Source organism: Cervus canadensis, chromosome 5 (genome assembly GCF_019320065.1).
Source record: "Cervus canadensis isolate Bull #8, Minnesota chromosome 5, ASM1932006v1, whole genome shotgun sequence".
In the NCBI taxonomy this organism is placed as follows: domain Eukaryota; kingdom Metazoa; phylum Chordata; class Mammalia; order Artiodactyla; family Cervidae; genus Cervus; species Cervus canadensis.
The window spans coordinates 73,083,719-73,106,360 of NC_057390.1; the positions used below are offsets into that span (position 1 = coordinate 73,083,719).

The following is a 22,642-nucleotide window of genomic DNA, read 5'->3' on the forward strand; positions in this document are numbered from 1 at the left end:
TCTTCACTTTCTGCCATAAGGGTGGTGTTATCTCCATATCTGAGGTTATTGACATTTCTCCCAGCAATCTTGATTCCAGCTTGTGCTTCCTCCAGCCCAGCCTTTCTCATGATGTACTCTGCATAGAAGTTAAGTAAGCAGGGTGACAATATACAGCCTTGACGTACTCCTTTTCCTATTTGGAACCAGTCTGTTGTTCCAAGTCCAGTTCTAACTGTTGCTTCCTGACTTGCATATAGGTTTCTCAAGAGACAGGTCAGATGGTCTGGTATTCTCATCTCTTTAAGAATTTTCCACAGTTTATTGTGATCCACACAGTCAAAGGCTTTGGCATAGTCAATAAAGCAGAAATAGATGTTTTTCTGGAACTCTCTTGCTTTTTCTGACTTTAGGTTGTGTTGCTTCTAGGCTAAAAGACAAAACAAAACAAAACACTGGTAGAACCCTAGGAAAGGGTAGTGAATGGTTACAGTGGAATCTTAAGAAAAAGGTAATTTTTTTTTTCAGATAGGAAGGTACTTATTTTCAGATAATAAGTTACCTATTTAAGCTTTTAGCTCAGCAGTAAAAAACCCACCTACCAACGCAGGAGATGAAGGTTCAATCCTTGGATCAGGAAGATCCCCTGGAAGAGGAAATGGCCACTCCAATATTCTTGCCTGGAAAACTCCTTGTACTATAGATAAGATATTTATTTATTTGTGAGAACATGGAGACTTGGAGTGCAATGACCATTGAATCTTTTCAGAGTCCCTGACTCCTCCAAGCTTCAGAATACATTTACCTTGATCTTTGAGTGTGCTGGCAGGAGGTTCTGTATTTTTGGCTGTTCTACAGGAAAGAGCCATTCAGAAGTTCTCAAAAGCATATAGGCAACTCCTTGATTGTTGTTCTCTTCCTCTGTTCAGCTTAATATGAAAATAGATGCAAATATGTAATACTTTAATACTATTTATAAACACTAAGCTCTCGAGTCTGACTCTGCTTTGTGCTAGGCATGATGCACCATGCTTGGAGGTGTATGCTACAATAACTATATAAGGATAAGTCCTCATCTTGAGCTTGAAGAATTAATGTTATGCTGAGGTGCATTGTAAAAATAAAAAAGAAACACTGCAGCACCTATTACAGAGGTAGTGCACTGTAAATTACCTAAAGGTTTGCAGCTCTAAGTGCCAAGTGTATAAGGGGAGCCTGACGGTGGAGACTTCAATTCAGTAAATATTTATCAAATACCTCTCCTGTCTCTTTCTGAATACTTAGGACATCAAGACAAGTTGATCACAGCCCTGTTCTCTGCTTGCTTATAAGTCTTTAAAGAAAAAATGGACAAACGGAAAAAATAAAAGTATAGGTTAGAAGGTGGGCTATTATTTTTTATTATGGGGGAATTGGAAATGAATTCATTAACTCCATTGTGTAAATAGCCTGCATGCAACATTTTAACCTTAATACCTTTGCTTTCCTAATTGAAAGGTCCAAATTCCCCAATATTTCTACGTAACTCCATATGGAAAGTTAGGAAAGAGAGATTGAGTCAGCTTGATCTGATGTATGACTTGGTTTTCTCTCCCAGGCACTCAAGTCTTTTTGAAATCTCATTCTAATGAGAAATGTGATTTTTTTTTTCTCTCCTTTATTATCAAAAGACCTTTGGTTCACAAAGGATGAGAACTGGGAAGAGTTTGGAAACTTTGACATGCAAACAAAATACTATTAAATACTCTTTCTCAGAGAAGTCAGAAATTGTGCTTGGATCCAGGGTTTCCCAGGTGGCGCTAATGGTAAAGTACGTGCCTGCTAATACAGGAGACTTAAGAGAAATGGTTTCCATCACTGGGTCAGGAAGATCCTCTGGAGGAGGTCAGGGCAACCCACTCCAGTATCCTTGCCTGGAGAATACCATGGGCAGAGGAGCCTTGCGGGTGACAGTCCATAGGGTTGCAAAGAGTCGGACGTGACTGAAGTGACTTAGCACACACAAGGGTTTCCCAGGTGACTCTAGTGGTAAAGAAGTCACCTGTGGATGCAGGAGCCTCAGGAGATGCAGGTTCGATCCCAGGGTCTGGAAGATCATCTGGAGGAGGAAATAGCACCCATTCCAGTATTCCTGCCTGGAGAATCATGCAGACAGAGGATCCTGCAGGCTGCAGTCCATGGGGTCACAAAGAGTCAGACACTACTGAGCATCTGAGCACACTTACACACATGCTTGAATCAGGAAGTACTTTCAAAGAGTAGGTGAAATTTGAAAAGAAATCTAAATACAGATGAAGAATTTTACGTGGAAGACAGTTGAGGAAGGAAATTCCACTTGCAGAGACTGAGTGGAGACACAAAAATCAAACAGCATGAGACGTGATAGGGACAGTTTGTAGTGATATTTTGTGAGAGCTTAGCATGTATTAATGACAAAAGTGTGAAATAAATCCTGGAATGTAGGTGTCAACCACATTTTGGAAAGCTTTAAATACTAAGACTTATGTAAAATCCAGTAGACTGCGGGAGAGTCATATAGAGGCTTTGTTGGAGATAACAATGTGGTTGAAGTTTATCTTAGCAAAATTAGTACGGTTGTCATATGTGAATTATCTAGAATAAGACAAGTAAGTGTTAGAGAAACCAATTAATGAGTTATTAAAAGCGTCAGGGCAAGATATAAAAAATAGTCTGAATTAATTAGATGGCAATGGGTAGGGAAAGAAGTGGGCAAATGAGATTCTTATCGTGAAGGTAGAATCCTGCATAATTTGGAATATATCACATGAAATAAAGTGGGTGGCTCTGATGAATATAAGGGAAATCTGAAGAGTGAGGGAATATGACTCTAAGAATATGTGTCTCATTGATTAGGAACATGAGAATGTCACTATCCGAAACTAATCAATAAGAGAAGGTGGTTGTTCCAGATGATAGATGCATAGCCACTTGGAGGTCTAAATATCTTAGGAAGAGGAGTGTATTACTTGCAAAGCCATATTTTAAAATAATGGATTTGGTGGGAGTAGGGGAATGGATTGAAGGGGCTAAGTGCTTTGAATAGCAGTTGGTTGATCATTATTAGAACCTTCAAAAGGAGCATCACAAAACGTCAGGATACCTTGTTGTCATTCATGTTCAGTCATATCTGAATCTTTGTGACCACATGGACTGCAGCACACCAGGCTTCGCTGTCCCTCACTATCTCCTGGAATTTGTCCAAAGTCATATGCATGGAGTCAGTGATGCCATCCAACCATCTCATCCTCCGTCACCCTCCCTCTCCTCTTGCTCTCAATCTTTCCTAGCATCAGTCTTTTCCAACAAGTGGGCTCTTTGCTTCAGGTGGCCAAGGTATTGGAGCTTCAGCTTTAGAATACCTAGGTAGAAACTAGTGGGGCATCACAGTAAATAGTGATGGTTTGTGACTGAACTTTGTGGGACTTCCCTGGCAATTCAGTGGTTAAGACTCTGCACTTCCACTGCAGGGGGCATGGGTTCAATCCCTGGTTGGGGTACTAAGATCCTGTATGCCATGTAACACAGCCAAAAGATAGAGTGAAAAAATAAATTAAAAATAAATGGACTCTGTGTCGAGAAAGTGATTGTGTGCATTGATTTTTAAGAAGAGGAATTTTCAGGGGCAGAGAGCCTACATAATTTAAATATGGAAGTCAATTTTCTCCAAAAGAGCAGCCCTTACTAATCCTTCTGGGAGGCACACACACATTGACAGGAAAGGAGGGGAGAAATCCACATATTTTCATTGAGGGCCCCCTGTAGTCAAAGGATAAAGACAAGAAAGACACATATTGATAAAGAAATTTTAATAACTGGGAGGAAAGGATAACACTTTTCAGCTTACAGAACTTGAGTACAATTACCTGACATCTATTTTTTAAGAAAGAGAAGGAAATTTAATTGAATGCACAGTTAGACATCTATCAAAATGAATTTTCTTTAAAAATCTCATATAACAATATCCCATTTCTTTCTCAGCATAATGATTTCTTACCAACAAAGCCTGTCAGTGTTTCCTAGAAGCAATATTGAAGTGACTTCTTGCTGGAAATTCAGCAAATGAACTTTTTTTGCTCCCAGAATCTCTCTCCTCATTAGGCTAGTTAGAAATTCGCCCGGGGCTCCCAGCCCTTTTTCTCTCTGACGGATGCTAAGTGTAGAGGAGCTAATGGACACTTTAACTGTTAGGGGGCTTTCGATTCAATCCCTTGCAGCCTGGCAGCTCATTCCAAGTCCTTTCAGAAGAGCTGCAATCATATGCACAAATACGATGGTTAAATATGGGCTGGAAGGGAAATAGGTTGTTTTTTTCCCCCCCTCATGACTAAAGGAAAAACTGGTTAAAAACAGGAAATAATTTCTGAAGGTTTCCAACAGCCTGGGACCCTTACTCCTTTAAAAGCTAACCCCTGGTGGACTTGCTCCTTTAGCAGTTTGTTCCTAACAAGGAGAAAGGTGGGGAAGGAAGCCTTTTCCCTAGCTTCTCTGTTGACACAGCCTCCTCCTGTGGGCCACCGTGTCATATTTTTTTTTCCCTTTAAACTGCCATCTAATAGCAATTGCTTATAGAATAAAATAGCCTTAAAATAGCTTGGATTTCAAATAAAGAAAAATAAGACCCCTGAAACATGAACATGAAACACGTTTCTATGAAAATGTGTATCATCTGAGAATAGGTACAATTAGGTGTTTTCCTGGTTACTTAAACTTTTTCTGATTTTCCCATCTCTCCTCCGTGCTTATCTCACACTAATATTAGCAACAATATATTGGTCAGCACTTATTCGCTGATTGTCTGTGTTTCCTTTGTTCTTCCATCTAGCTGGAAGGTTTTTAAGAGATCTTCTCTTTTCTTCCACTTCTCAGCTTCCTCCCAGCGGGTCTGGCAATGAGACTCTGATTTTACAGTTCTTGATTGCATTCTTAATCTATAGGTTAAATTTGGTTTGGGGAATATTGGCTTGATGTTTCAGATGGTTTAGATCCAATAATCCACAAATGTCTAGACATTTAAATGAGGTCAGGAAAAAAAAAAATCTATTCTTTGAAATTTATTTAGCAATTCCAGACATCGATTTGGAGAATGTGTCTTCCACAGGCAACAGAAAGAGAAATTTGTTCTGGTTCTAAATATGAATCAAAGTGGCAAGACCCAGACTGTCCTATCTTTCTAAATGTAAGCTCTTTTTGAAATCTATAAAGATGCTCCCGTGAATCTGTCTGGTGCTGAAGCATCAAGGCACAATTTATCCAAAATGACTGCCATTGCTAGAAGTCAAGAGCTGAATGTAAAGAGATGCTGCTTTGCCAAGGCATTGGAGCTCAAGCTTCAGTCTTGATGATGGTGTTTTCTCCAGAATGTTCCCTCGTGATTTCTTTAAGTCAACTGACTATTTTGTTTTCTTGGGAAAAAAATATATATTGTATGATGACTATAGGACTTGATGGAACAGGATCACGTGTCTCGGTAAAAAACAAGGGCTTTTGAATCTGTGGCAGTCCATAGGCTGCCGCTCTGGCAACAGCGTGTCTCATTGCTGATGGCATGACCTAACATAATGTGACACGTACCAGAAGAAGTAATGTGACAAAATGGATCAAGCAGGTAATGCCATGCTTGAAAAATATGACATCTCATCTGAAACCATTCCTGCCTTCAGCAAAGATACTATCTCAAAGGGCACCTTGCTGTTGTCTACATCCTTCAAGCTTCAGATGATATCATCAGGGCCATATCATTATGGGCACAGAAGTAAGTAGCATTCAGGCAGTGACAAAAGGCAACCTTGGAGATTGCTGTGCTCCAGAACTCAGTCAGAGGAGGTGTAATTAGGCAGTGAGCAAGAAGATGAGCTGTCTGTCTTCTCTACCACTGGTCCCCAGTACCCTTATCTACAAGAAAGCAGTCAAGTTATTCCTCAAGTGGATCAGGTGGGGCTGAGAAAGCTTTAATCTGTACCACCAAGATTCCACTGCAGAGATTTTCACAACTTGGCCCAAGCTCCTTTTTTCCTTTAATTAATAGAGTTCATGTATTTATTATGTGTATGAGCCAGAGGCCAATCAGAAAAAGAGAAGCCACTCTAAGAATTTCAAACAGAAGAAAACTTAGTATAGAAACAGAGTTAAAAACTGTTGGAAAGGATTATAGGGAACTATAGGGAATGTTGGTGCTGCCCGGACATCAGAAACTAGAAGAGTCAACTACCCCTCTCCCACCCAGGGCTGGAGAATGAACAGTAAAAAAGTGGAGTCAATTCCTTAGCTCAACCCACAAATGCTATTGCAGCCCAGTTTTTTTTTTTTTTTTTAAATATTGCTATTTATGTATTTATTTGGCTGCACTGGGTCTTAGTTGCCGCCCACGAGATATTCTCTGGGTCGTATGGGATCTTTCCTTGTGATGCATGAATTGTCTAGTTGTGGTGCAAGGATTTAGTCGCTCCACAGCATGTAGGATTTCAGTTCCCTGACCAGGAATTGAACCCATGTCCCTTGCATTTGGAAGGTGGATTGTTTACCACTGGAGCATCAGGGAAGTCCTGGAGCCCAGTTTTTCTTAATCCTCTATCCGCTACTTCTGTTGCTAGAACCCAACCCCAGGATCCAACTGACAAGAAGTTCAACAAATATAGTTTCCAGTCCCTGAAATCCAGAGCTTAGGATAGGGAGAGGAGGTTGAGCAGTATGAGGATGAGACTTAGTACAAGAAGACAATGTTGAACTTATTATGCTTCTTTAACTATTGTAATGAAAGGTGAACAAAACAAAGATACAGTGAAAGTAAGTCTCAGGTAGAAGCATGAATATTGTTAGCTATCTTCATGCATCTGAAGCTGGACAATAATGTATGATATGTATTATCCTTGGTGAGACCCAAAGGCCACAACATTATCTAAAGATATGACCTATTTCAGTTCAGTTCAGTTCAGATGCTCAGTCGTGTCCAACTCTTTGCGACCTCATGAATCGCAGCACGCCAGGCCTCCCTGTCCATCATCAACTCCCGGAGCTTACTCAAACTCATGCCCATTGAGTCGGTGATGCCATCCAGCCATCTCATCCTCTGTCATCCCCTTCTCCTCCTGCCCCCAATCCCTCCCAGCATCAGGGTCTTTTCCAATGAGTCAACTCTTCCCATGAGGTAGCCAAAGTACTGGAGTTTCAGCTTCAGCATCAGTCCTTCCAATGAACACCTAGGACTGATCTCCTTTAGGATGGACTGGTTGGATCTTCTTGCAGTCCAAAGGACTCTCAAGAGTCTTCTCCAACACCACAGTTCAAAAGCATCAATTCTTCAGCACTCAGCTTTCTTCACAGTCCAACTCTCACATCCATACATGACCACTGGAAAAACCATAGTCTTGACCAGACAGACTTTTGTTGGCAAAGTAATGTCTCTGCTTTTTAATATGCTGTCTAGGTTGGTCATAACTTTCCAAGGAGTAAGTGTCTTAATTTCATGGCTGCAGTCACCATCTGCAGTGATTTTGGAGCCCAAAAAAATAAAGTCTGACACTGTTTCCACTGTCTCCCCATCTATTTCCCATGAGGTGATGGGACCAGATGCCATGATCTTAGTTTTCTGAATGTTAAGCTTTAAGCCAACTTTTTCACTCTCCTCTTTCACTTTCATCAAGAGGCTTTTTAGTTCCTCTTCACTTTCTGCCATAAGGGTGGTGTCATCTGCATATCTGAGGTTTTGATATTTCTCCTGGCAATCTTATTTAGCTACCGTGTACTTAGTCACTCAGTTGTGTTAGATTCTGTGGTACCATGGGCTGTAGCCCACCAGGAATTCCACCAGCTCTCTGTGGAACTTCCCAGACAAAAATACTGGAGAGGATTGTCATTTCCTACTTCAGGGGATCTTCCCAAACCAGGGATTCAACCTGCATCTCCTGCAGTGGCAGGAAGATTCTTTACTACTGCCACCTGGGAAACACCTATTTAGCTATAGTGCACATCAAATGATTGAACTTTAACTCTAATTGCCAAAGTTTTGGAAATAATTTTAGCACTTAACAGTTCTAAAAGTCTGGAACCGATTTACAATAGTGGATTGGAACTGATGCTTTGCTAGTTACTGTCTTCTCAACTTAAGAACAATAAATGTCCCAAATTTAATTAAAGATTGACCCTAATACCCATGGAAGAGAGACACACATGTTTAATACATTACTACAAACCTTGTAGAGTACCACATTTCTCTTTTCAGAGCAGCATAAAGTAGGAAGAAATTTATAAAAAATTAAAGAATTTACATTTGAGTCTCAGAAAGAATTTTCTAAAGCAAACTTTTTTTTACTTGGCACAGAAATGCCTCATTATCTTGATCATTACAGAGAAAATGAGGTGTTCCATTTAGCTGGTTTTTTCACATAAGCAGAGACTATCTTTTTAATTTATTTTTAATCATTGTAATATTTAAGAGTAACGTTTATTGTTTTCTTGCATACAAAATTAATATCTGATGGAGAAGTTGAATTAAGATTGCAAACTGAAGTCATTCTTCTACTTCCCTTCCCACTGAAATTTAACTGAAATGACAGAAATGCTATTAAGAAAGAATAATTTTATATAAACACTAGACAATAAGAAAGTATTCAAAGCATAAACTTTTAGGAAATCCTGGAAGAGAAAAAGGAGTTGGGATAAATTTTCAGAGGAATCAGAACATGGAAAATTGCCTAATGCCGATAATAAGAACCCCTCTTTAATGCAAGTTGGAGAAAATCCAAGCTTTATGACCATCAATGCCAGACTAGTAGAGGCACATGTGTGTGCTATACTCAATCACTTCAATTGTGTTTGACTCTTTTTGACCCCATGGACTGTAGCCCGCCAGGCTTCTCAGTCCATGGGATTCTCTGAGCAAGAATACTGGAGTGGGTTGCATTTCCTTCTTCAGGGGGTCTTCCCAACCCAGGGTTCAAACCTGTGTCTCCTGCACTGTAGGCAGATTCTTTACCAACTGAGCTACGAGAAAAGCCCAGTAGCAACACATGGGAAACCAAAATTACTGTATTTGGATTAGCTGAGAGAGCTGGATTCTTCCAGCTCTCCTACTTACATATTCGGTTTCCTTTTTCCTATATATTGTATGTATGCATGTTTTGATTTTATTTAAAAACAAACATTGATGCTGAGATTTCTTCTGCTTCTTAATGTATATATTTAAAGGTGGATTATCCTTTGTAATTTGAGTACAGTTATATATTATCAAATGTTTTCTTATGTATTTATATTTTAATTTAGTCATCAGTTGAAAGAGATCAATCTGGGTTAATATTTGGCAGTGCATTGTTGAGTAGGGCATGGATTTGACTGGGTCTTTTTTAATTTGTCCAAATTCTAAGATCATTGGCTGGAGGGTGAGTGGATAGGCATAAGGCTTACCAAATATTCAGTGTCCTGTAACCCTGCTGGAAACTGTTCTTGCTATATGGTTTTATTTTTGTTGTATGCTTCTCTTTCTTTTTGTCTGATTGGTTTTTTTAAATTTTTAATTATTTAATTTTTGGCTGCACTGGGTCTTCATTGCTGTGAGCAGGCTTTCTCTAGTTGCAGTAAGCAAGGGCTACGCTCTAGTTGTGGTGCACAGGCTTCTCATTATAGTGTCTTCTCTTGTTGCGGAGCACAGGTTCTAGACACTCGGGCTTCAGTAGTTGTGGAACACAGGCTTAGTTGCCCCATGGCACATAGGATCTTCCCAGACCAGGGATTGTACAGATGTCCCTTGCACTGCAAGGAGGATTCTTAACCATTGGACCATCAGGGAATCCCTGTTTGTTTTGTAATATACAGAAGGGGACCTACAGTGTATGTATTTAGTTCCTTGCCAGAATTAACATGTCTAAATCTAAAACTGCCAAAATGCATCACTCCCACATCACTCCTACAACAACTCCCTACTTTCAGCCATCAGCCATGACTTTTACTTGAAATTGTTGTCCCAGAATAAATTTATAAGTTGATGTCTAAGTTAGAGGGTGAAAGGGGGGTGATATTCAGGAGTGAAATGGCTTTGGGTACTCTAGAAATTATTTTTGTCATGTAGTAGGGGTGGAAATATACAGTTTGATTACTAGCCTACTGGTTTGTAAATTTATCAAGTCACAATGAAGGGCAGTGAAAACATACAAACATTTTCTCTGTGGATAGACTCTTCTTTCTCAGGACCATGTTCATGTCTGGAATGGTTTAATTGTATCCTGGTTTCTGGTAAATTTTTAACCAGTGATTTCCTAAGTTTCAGGATGGTTGAACTCCAGTATCTCTTGTGCATTTTCATACTTCTTTTAATCAAATTTTGCTATTTAGCCACCTTCTTCATTTCAAAGTCCAAGGGAAGATTACTTTCATTTTGAAGAGAGTATTTTCCCCCCTTAGAGCAGTGTCACAATTTAAAGTAATTTGTCAATGATCAAACGGCATGTAAAGTGGTGGATTCAGGATTTAATTCAAGTCACTATGTTACCAAAGGCCATCCTCTTTATATCTTTTCTTTTAAATTTATTTTCATTGCAGCATACATCATCAAGAAGGTTGATTTAAACTAGGGCTTATAAGTTAGAAAGATTTTTAACACCTGGAATGACAGAAGTAGGCATACCACAAAGGGTGAGAAAAGTTGGAGAACAATTTATAAGCAAGAAATTACATAACATTCAGGAAGACATCTAGTTTCCTCATAGGGTAGAACAAATGTACAACATTAGTAGCAAATAAGGCCATGATAGTGAAGGTATTGCATCCTAAGCTATTATACCCCGAACTGAAGAAATTACACCTGCTTCTCTAAGGGTTCAGCATCATTAAAGGTGACTTATTTTGGTAACTTGGAGAAGGCAATGGCACCCCACTCCAGTACACTGGCCTGGAAAATTCCATGGACGGAGGAGCTCGCTAAGAGCACAACTCAGCGACTTCACTTTCACTTTTCACTTTCATGCATTGGAGAAGGAAATGGCAACCCACTCCAGTGTTCTTGCCTGGAGAATCCCAGGGACGGGGGAGCCTGGTGGGCTGCCGTCTATGGGGTCGCACAGAGTTGGACACGACTGAAGTGACTTAGCAGCATTTTGATAACTTAGCAAAGTATGTTGTGTAGGTTGGAATGCAAGAGGGTATAAAAGTGATCAAGACAAGTTTAGGCATTTTGTGATTGGAAGTGAACTGTATTTGGAATAAAATTAAGCTTGATCCAAGGGAATTTTGAAGAATTAGTTAGCTACAACATGGAGATTTATGTATTAGTGGCTAAAACAATATTCAAATTATTAATATCATATTCACATAAGAAGTAGGTAGATTCCCATTTTCAGAATAAAATGATAAGTTTAATTTTAGATATGCTTAGAATGAGCAGATCATAGGTTACCCTGGAAATGGTGTCCAATAGACAATGTAGGTTTAGATCCATCAGATGGCTGAAGGGTGAATTTTAGAGTATTCTAAATAGAGGTGATAAATTGTATCCAGCACATAGTAACTGCTCAAATATTAATAAAACGGAATTAGCTTGCTTTGGAACTGAATGGAATTGAACAGTTATCAAATTCAACAGAGGAAAAAGTAGTCAAACAATTAGAAGGAAACTCAGATGGTGAAGTTGTAGTGTTACCAAAGGTATCATACCGGCTAAGGGAGGACCAGGGCTGGAAAAAAGATGCTGGTGGGAACACAGAGTGATCTGTATGGTAGCCAGATTCAAGGAATTCTGTAATATGCAAGCATTTACATTCAAAAAAGCCATGTTTGTGGAATGTCTCCTAGTGAATACAGGCTTCTCTGGTGGCTCAATGGTAAAGAACCTGTCTGCCAGTGCAGGAGACACAAGAGACTGAGGTTCGGTCTCTGGGTTAGGAAGATCTCCTAGAGGAGGAAATGGCAACCTGCTCTAGTATTTTTGCCTGAAAAATCCCATAGACAGAGGAGCCTGAGGGGCTACAGTCCATGGGGTTGCAAAGAGTCAGACACAACTGAGCGACTGAACATGCACACACATACAGTGAATACAGCAAAGATAATAGTGAGAAGCCATTCCGTGGATGTAGGTGCTGCAGTTCACAAGGCGGGAAACTTCACCAGGTGCTAAAGTCATGCTGAAGTGAGCCTTAGATACCACTGTCCTTGAGGAGTTTGCATTTTTCTGAGGAAGATCAAATAAGTGGAAGAGTAGAAAAGTGTCCTATGAGAAAAACAATTCTACCTTTTCTGCAAAGACATTCACATTTCAGTGACATTGGGTGCTTCCTCATTAATTTCTAATGAATTAATGAGAGCATAAATAACACACCCTTCCTTAGCTAGACTGAAGCTCTACAAGGTCAGAGATCATGTAGGCTTTGTTCATGATACTTCCTCAGCACCTAGAAAGAACCTGCACAAGAGTTCCTCAATGAGATATTAAAAATAATAATTAATGGATGTATCGATGGGTGAATAGGTGACTGGACAGATGAATAGATGAAGACATCCCTGACCAGTCTTCATATGTGAATACACTGCTTTCCATCACTGCCTTTCTTTTTTCAATTGTATTTACTCACCTATGTGTTTCAGCTATTATTCCAATCCTTAGTTGAACCACAACAGAACAGGTAATGAAGTACTCAGTAGAGCTGCTGTTTGAAGTAGGCCACATTGTATCTCTCAGTCTTATGTCCTTGATTTTTCCCTCAACATCACAGCAGCAATGAGGGTACCTTAAAAATACAATAAAAGATACTGTTAGATTTTTTTGAAAGATAGAAAAATGCAGTTTTCTTCACTTTCTCAAAATGATATAGCTTTTGAAAATATTAGACTTTTGACCAACTTCTGCATTCAGAACTAAAGAATCACCTTTCAATTACTTCCTACATGAATATAATGTGATTTGATGTTGTCGACCAGTTCGTATAAATGGGAAGTTATTTGCAGTTAGTCTGAGAGGTTCTGAAGGACTCTTTATGGAGAGTTGATCAGATTTTGCTAGACTCTGAAGTCCTTGAGATCTGTGCAACCACCCAAGGACATCAGATTATTTGAGGGGGAGATGAGAAAACTTGTTCTGATTCAACTGAGACTATTCTCTGACTTTCTAAAGCTTCAGACAATTTAGGAATGAATGCACACTGCACATGTCTCTTTCTGAAATGTTCTCCACCTTAGTTTTGACATGAGAGTGAAAGCACAGTTCTATAATATATGAAGATATCTGTGGGTTCTATAGACATAGGAAATTTGTGATATTTCTCAGGAAGACATCTTATTTCATTAAATTCCTGGTTGATTCCTGCTATTGTATGAGGTTGGGCTCTTCTCTATTAAAATCAGTCTGGAAGCATTCTGAAATGACTTGAAACTAACACTCCTGCAGATTGGACCACAGAGGCCATAGGTATTTCTGTGCCTTAAAATTATATTCTAACTTGCATGGCTAGATTTGTACATAGAGTATTTGTTTTGGGGTACTAATGGGCTTCATGTAACAAAGGACACTGGGCTCACACTTGGGGTATTTTAGGGAAGACTATGTTAAGGGCAAATTCCACTATATAGTTATAAGGGACTTGATTTAGGTCATACCTGAATAGAATAGTGGTTTTCCCTACTTTCTTCAATTTAAGTTTTCATTTGGCAATAGACAGTTCATGATCTGAGCCAGAGTCAGCTCCCAGTCTTGTTTTTGCTGACTGTATAGAGCTTCTCCATCTTTGGCTGCAAAGAATATAATCAATCTGATTTTGGTATTGACCATCTGGTGAATCCATGTGTAGAGTCTTCTCCTGTGTTGTTGAAAGAGGGTGTTTGCTATGACCAGTGTGTTCTCTTGGCAAAACTCTGTTAGCCTTTGCCCTGCTTCATTCTGTACTCTAAGGCCAAATTTGCCTGTTACTCCAGGTGTTTCTTGACTTCCTACTTTTGCATTCCAGTCCCCTATGATGAAAAGGACATCTCTTTTGAGTGTTAGTTCTAGAAGGTCTTGTAGGTCTTCATAGAACCATTCAACTTCAGCTTCTTCAGCATTATTGGGCGGGGCATACATTTGGATTACTGTGATAGTGAATGGTTTGCCTTGGAAACAAACAAACATCATTCTGTCATTTTTGAGACTGCATCCAAGTACTGCATTTAAGACTCTTTTGTTGACTGTGGTGACTAGTCCATTTCTTCTAAGGGATTCTTGCCCACAGTAGTAGATGTAATGGTCATCTGAGTTAAATTTGCCCATTCCAGTCCACTTTAGTTCGCTGATTCCTAAAATGTTGATATTCACTCTTGCCATCTCCTGTTTGACCACTTCTTTTGCCTTGATTCATGGATTTAACATTCCAGATTCCTATGCAATATTGCTCTTTACAGCACTGAACTTTACTTCTATCATAAGTCACATCCACAACTGGGTGATGTTTTTGCTTTGGCTCCATCTCTTCATTCTTTCTGGAATTAGTTCCCCACTGATCTCCAGTAGCATATTGGGCACCTACTGACCTGGGGAGTTCATTTTTCAGTGTCTTATCTTTTTGCCTTTTCATACTGTTCATGGGGTTCTCAAGACAAGAATATTGAAGTGGTTTGCCATTCCCTTCTACAGTGGACTACGTTTTGTCAGAACTCTCCACCTTGACCAGAATCAAATCCCTTATGACTATACAATGGAAGTGACAAACATATTCAAGGGATTAGATCTGATATACAGAATGCCGGATGAACTATGGACGAAGGTTCATAACATTGTACAGGAGGCAGTGATCAAGATCATCCCCAAGCAAAAGAAATGCAAAATGGTTGTCTGAGAAGACCTTACAAACAGCTATGAAAAGAAAAGAAGTGAAAGGCAAAGGAGAAAAGGAAAGATATACCCATCTGAATGCAGAGTTCCAAAGAATAGCAAGGAGAGATAAGAAAGCTTTCCTCACTGATCAGTGCAAATAAATAGAGGAAAAGAATAGAATGGGAAAGACTAGAGATCTCTTCAAGAAAATTAGACATACCAGGGGAAGTTTTCATGCAAAGATGGGTCCAATAAAGGATAGAAATGGTAGGGACCTAACAGAAGCAAAAGATATTAAGAAGAGGTGACAAGAATACATAGAAGAACTATACAAAAAAGATCTTCATCACCCAGATAATCAAGATGGTGTGATCACTCATCTAAAGCCAGACATCCTGGAATGTGAAGTCAAGTGGGCCTTACAAAGCATGACTACAAACAAAGCTAGTGGATGGAATTCCAGTTGAGCTATTTCAAATACTGAAAGATGAGCTGCACTCAATATGCCAGCAAATTTGGAAAACTCAGCAGTGGCCACAGGACTGGAAAAGGTCAGTTTTCATTCCAATCCCTAAGAAAGTCAATGCCAAAGAATGCTCAAACTACCACACAATTGCATTCATCTCACAATCTAGCAAATTAATGCTCAAAATTCTCCAAGCCAGGCTTCAACAGTACATGAACCGTGAACTTCCAGATGTTCAAGCTGGATTTAGAAAAGGCAGAGGAACCAGAGATCAAATTGTCAACATCCACTGGATCATTGAAAATGCAAGAGAGTTCCAGAAAAACATCTACTTCTGCTTTATTGATTATGCCAAAGCCTTTGACTATGTGGATCACAACAAACTGGAAAATTCTGAAAGAGATGGGAATACCAGACCACTTGACCTACCTCCTGATAAATCTGTATGCAGATCAGGAAGCAACAGTTAGAACTGGACATGGAATAGCAGACTGGTTCCAAACAGGGAAAGCAGCACATCAAGGCTGTTTATTGTCACCTTGCTTATCTAACTTATATGCAGAGTACATCATGAGAAACACTGGACTGGAAGAAGCACAAACTGGAATTAAGATTGCTGGGAGAAATGTTAATAACCTCAGATATGCAGATGACACCACCCTTATGGCATACCTCTTTAGTTTAGTGAAGAACTAAAGAGCCTCTTGATGAAAGTGAAAGAGGAGACTGAAAAAGTTGGCTTAAAGCTCAACATTCAGAAAACTAAGATCATGGCATCTGGTCCCATCAATCCATGGCTAATAGATGGGGAAACAGTGGAAATAGTGGCTAACTTTATTTTTGGAGGCTCCAAAATCACTGCAGATGGTGACTGCAGGCATGAAATTAAAAGATGCTTGCTCCTTGGAAGAAAAGCTGTAACCAACCTAGGCAACTTATTAAAAAGCAGAGACATTATTTGACAACAAAGGTCCATCTAACCAAAGCTATGGTTTTTCCAGTAGTCATGTATGGATGTGAGAGTTGAACTATAAAGAAAGCTGAGTGCCAAAGAATTGATGCTTTCAAACTGTGGTGTTGGAGAAGACCCTTGAGGGTCTCTTGGACTTCAGGGAGATCCAACCAGTCCTTCCTAAAGGAAATCAGTCCTGAATACTCATTGGAAGGACTGATGCTGAAGTTGAAACTCCAGTACTTTGGCTATCTGATGCGAAGAACTGATTCATTGGAAAAGACCCTGATGCTGGAAAAGATAGAAGGCAGGAGGAGAAGGGGATGACAGAGGATGAGATGGTTGGATGGCATCACTGACTCAATGGACATCAGTTTGAGTAAACTCCGGGAATTGGTGATGGACAGGGAGGCCTGGTGTGCTGCAGTACGTGGGGTCACAGAGAGTTGGACAAGACTGAACGAGTGAACTGAACTGAACTGATATTAAGGGCCAGAAAATTTGATATAGGGTTGACATGTCAGAATTTTTTTTTTGATAATTCAACAGGCTGGAGAGGGGAAAGAAAGATTTTCACAGGATGCTGTTTTGTGTGGAAGGTCAGCTGTGTTTTAGATGAAGAGAGCAAGGACCGTGGTGATAAGAGTATTCTGCACTGGGGCAGCGATTGAAGAAGGATGAGAAGGCAGTGGAGGAGCCAGTAATCTAGCAAGAGTGCCTAGGAGAAGCACTACAAAGGAGGCAGAAACTTCTGGATGTGTTCATACACAAGGAATTTTCTGTGTATTTTTTTTACAATGTGTGTGTTCAGTTCCTCAGTTGAGTCAGACTCTGTGACTCCAGGAACTGTAGCCTTCCAGGCGCCTCTGTCCAGTGGATTTCCCAGGCAAGAATACTGGAGGGTGTTGCCATTTCCTTCTCCAAGGTATCTTCTCAACCTAGGGATCGAACCTATGTCTCTTGCATTGACAGGTGGATCCTTTACCACTGAGCCACCTAGGAAACCTCTTTTTACAATACGGCTGATTTTCTGCTAAGTGAAAATGCTTAGACTTGATCTCTACACATTTAAAAGTCATTCTTTGTCCTTGATATGGAAGAGAATTATGATAAAACTAATGTTTTAAATTAAGTTCACAATACTCATTGATGTCAGCTTTTTTAAAAGCACTTAGTTTATGCCAAGCACTATTCCTTCATATTTATGAACTAATTTAAACTGTAGAACAATTCAATGAAATTGCTACTATTACCTGTTTTTCAGATGATCAATGAAAAGAAATAGAGGAAAACAACAGAATGGGAAAGACTAGAGATCTCTTCAAGAAAATTAGATACCAAGGGAACATTTCACGCAAAGATGGGTTTGATAAAGGACAGAAATGGTATGAACCTAACAGAAGCAAAAGATATTAAGAAGAGGTGGCAAGAATACACAGAAGAACTGTACAAAAAAGATCTTCACGAGCCAGATAATCACAATGGTGTGATCACTCACCTAGAGCCAGACATCCTGGAATGTGAAGTCAAGTGGGCCTTAGAAGCATCACTATGGACAAAGCTAGTGGATGTGATGGAATTCCAGTTGAGCTATTTTAAATCCTGAAAGATGATGCTGTAAAAGTGCTGACTCAATATGCCAGCAAATTTGGAAAACTCAGCAGTGGCCACAGGACTGGAAAAGGTCAGTTTTCATTCCAATCCCTAAGAAAGGCAATGCCAAAGAAATGTTCAAACTACCAAACAATTGCACTTATCTCACACGCTGGCAAAGTAATGCTCAAAATTCTCTAAGCCAGGCTTCAGCAATACGTGAACCGAGAACTTCCAGATGTTCAAGCTGATTTTAGAAAAGGCAGAGGAACCAGAGATCAAATTGTCAGTATCCGCTGGGTCATCGAAAAAGCAAGAGAGTTCCAGAAAAACATCTATTTCTGCTTTATTGACTACGCCAAAGCCTTTGACTGTGTGGATCACAATAAACTGTGGAAAATTCTGAAAGAGATGGGAATACCAGACCACCTGACCTGCCCCTTGAGAAACCTGTATGCAGATCAGGAAGCAACAGTTAGAACTGGACATGGAACATCAGACTGGTTCCAAATAGGAAAAGGAGTACATCAAGGCTGTATATTGTCACCCTGCTTATTTAACTTATATGCAGAGTACATCATGAGAAACGCTGGGCTGGAAGAAGCACAAGCTGGAATCAAGATTGCCGGGAGAAATATCAATAACCTCAGATATGCAGATGACACCACCATTATGGCAGAAAGTGAAGAGGAACTAAAAAGCCTCTTGATGAAAGTGGAAGAGGAGAGTGAAAAAGTTGGCTTAAAGCTTAACATTCAGAAAACTAAGATCATGGTATCTGGTCCCATCACCTCATGCGAAATAGATGGGGAGACAGTGGAAACAGTGTCAGACTTTATTTTGGGGGGCTCCAAAATCACAGCAGATGGTGACTGCAGCCAAGAAATTAAAAGATGCTTACTCCTTAGAAGGAGAGTTATGACCAACCTGGATAGCATATTAAAAAGCAGAGACATTACTTTGCCAACAAAGTTCTGTCTGGTCAAGGCTATGGTTTTTCCAGTGGTCATGTATGGATGTGAGAGTTGGACTGTGAAGAAAGCTGAGCACCAAAAAATTGATACTTTTGAACTATGGTGTTGGAGAAGACTCTTGAGAGTCCCTTGAACTGCAAGGAGATCCAACCAGTCCATCCTAAAGGAGATCAGTCCTGGGTGTTCATTGGAAGGACTGATGCTGAAGCTGAAACTCCAGTACTTTGGCTACCACACGCAAAGAGTTAATTCATTGGAAAAGACCCTGATGCTGGGAGGGATTGGGGGCAGGAGGAGAAGGGGATGACAGAGGATGAGATGGCTGGATGGCATCACTGAATTGATGGGCATGAGTTTGAGTAAACTCTGGGAGCTGGTGATGGACAGGGAGCCCTTGCGTGCTGCGATTCATGGGGTCGCAAAGAGTCGGACACGACTGAGCATCTGAACTGAACTGAACTGAAACTGAGAATTAGAAAAGTCAAATAACTTCCCCAAGAGTGCACAGGAAATAAAAGGCAGAATAGGGAACCAAATCTGGACATTTGAACTCCAGAGTCTGCCAAATCACTCTGTAATGATTTCTGTTTGCTTAATAGCTGTTTAGAGCTTCCCTGGTGGCTCAGACAGTAGAGTCTGCCTGCTGTGTGGGAGACCTGGGTTCTATCCCTGGGTCTGAAAGATTCCCTGGAGAAGGAAACCAGTCCTGTATTCTTGTCTGGAAAATCCCATGAATGGAGGAGTCTGGCAGACTATAGTCCATGGGGTTGCAAAGAGTCAGACACAACTGAGCAACTAACACTTCCTCACTTTCAACAGCTGTTTGTCATGTATCTTTAAATAACAAGAAGCTTTTACAACAAAATAACTTTTCATGGTTTTGTATCATTGTTTGGTCAGAATATATCAAAAGACGTTTACTCAGTTCCCTTTTTGGTAAACAGTTAGTTTGTTTTTCATTTTTGAAAAATGCCATGATAAACAGAGCTCTGTAGATTTTTATCTTTGCAAACAAACCCCCCTGAAAAAGCAGCTCTTAGCAGTGAAATGACTGGATCAAAGGATATGCATATTTTTAAGGATTTTGACATAGCTCTCATAAATCACTCCCCAGAAAGACTTCCCAGTTTGCACTGCACTGTCAGAGACTGAGATGATCAGTATCCCTACACCCTCATCAGAAGTTATTATTATCTTTTCTTTAGCTTTGACAGTTTGATAATCTCAGTATAACTCAAGGTACTTTTAATTTGAATTTTTGATTGCTAATCAAGAAGTTGACTGTTTTCATACATTTAATACTGATTTACATTTCATTTGTGAATTTAATGATCCCATTGTTTAATTTACAAGTAATAATATTTTATAGAGTACAATTTTCACTCCTTTTATTGTATTTATTGAAAACATTTTCCCTAGAGATCTAATTTTATACTTTTTAGATGTAAGTAAGCTTTTAAAATTCACACAAATATATCTATGTGTGCTAAGTCACTTCAGCCATGTCCGACTCTTTGCCACCCTATGGACTGTAGCCTTCCAGGCTCCTCTGACCATGGGATTCTCCAGGCAAGAATACTGGAGTGGTTTGCCACGTCCTCCTCCAGGGATCTTCCCGACCCGGGGATCGAATTCACATCTCTTATGCCTCCTGCACTGGCAGGCATGTTCTTTACCACTAGTGCCACCTGGTTTTCTTTAAATCAACATTTAGTTAGATCCTTAGAACCTTTCCCTACCTTCAATATTATATTTTTTTCCTCTTATTTTGTATTGGTGTTTATGGTTTTAGTTTTTTTTTAAGATACTGATTGTTTTTGGATGAATGATCTGAAGTAGGTAGATTGCTTTTTGTTTTTCCTCAAACAATTAACCACTGGTCTCAAGTTTATCAAGTTTGTCAGCCAGTGGTGTCATTATGATCAAAATTTTATTTATCCCATTAACATGAATTATTATACTATTAACATATAATATTAATAGATTAATTTCATACAACTTCATCAATTTATGTGCTAATGTGGTCAGCTCTTTTCCTTAAGATATTTATCTTACTTATCATGGTGTTGTCTGTTTTATGAGAAAATAACTTGTTTTTAATTATACAAATGATACAGACTTATTGTAGAAACAAATCAAGCACACAGTAGGAAAAAGCAGGTAATAATTGCCATTAAGTGTTTAGGTTAGATCCTTTCATCTCTGTTGGTGGTTGTTTTCAACATGTATTTTTCAAGATATTATACATCTTGATTTGTAATCTATTTTTAAATTCAATAACAACAAAGTTTTCTCTACCTACATATTCATCTATAATATCAACTGTAATGACTACATAGTTTGATAGCTAAAAAGTTTGCTGAATTTTGTGCACTTAATCACAAACTGTCATATACAGCTACTTTTCAAAGTTGCTACAAATAATAACATAATAGTCATATATTTAAATCTTTGGGGCAAGAGGTATTTGTAAGAAAGCTAAAACATAGGTTTTCTGGGGAGTTCTAACATTTTTTCCCCTTCATGTTGCATAACATACCAGAATCAAAATCATCTTTCTAAAGAAGCATTGGGATTTTTTATTTTTTATTTTTGACCACACTGCACAGCCTATTGGGGAAAGAAGTGGCAACCTGCTCCAGTGTTCTTGCCTGGAGAATCCCATGGATGGAGGAGTCTGGTGGGCTGCAGTCCATGGGGTTGCAGAGAGTCACTCAGACTGAGCGACTGAGCTCGCTTGCACAGTATATGGGATCTTAGTTTCCCAGGGATCAAACCTGCATGCCCTGCATCGGAAGCTTGGAGTCCTAACCACTGGACTGCCAGGGAAGTCCCTGAAGCAGTGTTTGAAATTAAGGAATAACTTACAGTCAGTGAAGTACCTCCATCTTAAATGCACTGCCTTTGAGATTCTACTTACGTATACGTCCGTGTAACAGTCACACAGGAGACTCCATCCTGCCTGTGTCACCTAAGGTTTATCTACTGTCAGGTTTGTCTCTCAGCTTCCCTGCAGACCTCCAGCCCCCATTTGTCTTAGCTGGAGGTCTGCAGTGTAGGGGCTGCACCTACAGCCCTTCCGCTCCGCCCTCAACCTCAGAAGGTTCAAGGTTCACAGCAGGCTTCTTTTAGCTGCGCCTCACCCCGTTACTCTATAAAGGAAGGGTCTTTCAGCCCACCCTTCTAACTGCTCCCTGCCTCCAGCATGCTCTTCGGTTGCTCCATGAAGGCATATAGAAGTGTGTTGGCAATGTGATGGACTTCTGCTTGGTGACCTGCCTTTTTGGGATTCTACACTGTCAAAGAGCGTCAGCTCTTAGATGGTGAGTTCGAAGCCTAATGAGTTTATAGACTCAGTTTATAAACCAGCTCTGCTGGTTCACCCCTTCTTAGCAGATTCCTCCTCCTTCCACACTGGCAAGCGTGACAGAAGTGTTCTCAATGTTCTTATAAGAAGAAACTCACTTTCTATTGTTTAGTTCATTTCCGTTTGTGTCCTTAACTCTGGAGGGTTTTTCAAAAACCATGGTATGATAGCTCCTCAAACTTGATTTGATATTTGGGGTGAGGTCTATAGTATTTTTTTGCAGTTTTCAACATCAGAACCAAGTACAGGACTCCTACCCCAGTGTTTTCAATCTTGGGATATATGTCTCGGTAGCTATGGTTATAGCTTCTTTCTCATTTATAGTACTAGGAGCAATATATTCTCTCTCATTTCACAGATGGTCATTGATAGAATTCATTTTGTTATATAAGTCTTTTAAAATTTTAGTTATTGACTAAATCAATTATACTGACTTCTTTTTTCTAGTTGCAATCATATTTCTTTCTTTAGCTAATTTCTTCTAGTGCTATAAAAGTTACTGTGTTGCTCTTTTATAACTTTAATT

General features: G+C 39.6%; 1 long non-coding RNA gene across 1 annotated transcript in view; it reads right to left on the bottom strand.

The window, feature by feature from the left end:
* Nucleotides 1-311: 311 nt before the first annotated feature.
* Nucleotides 312-22,642, bottom strand: part of LOC122442021 — a 157,290-nt gene continuing 134,959 nt past the window's right edge. The window contains exons 3-4 of the long non-coding RNA XR_006269529.1: nucleotides 12,555-12,710; nucleotides 312-409 (exon numbers count right to left, since the gene is read on the bottom strand). This is a non-coding gene — a long non-coding RNA (uncharacterized LOC122442021). The remainder of the gene's footprint in view (nucleotides 410-12,554; nucleotides 12,711-22,642) is intronic.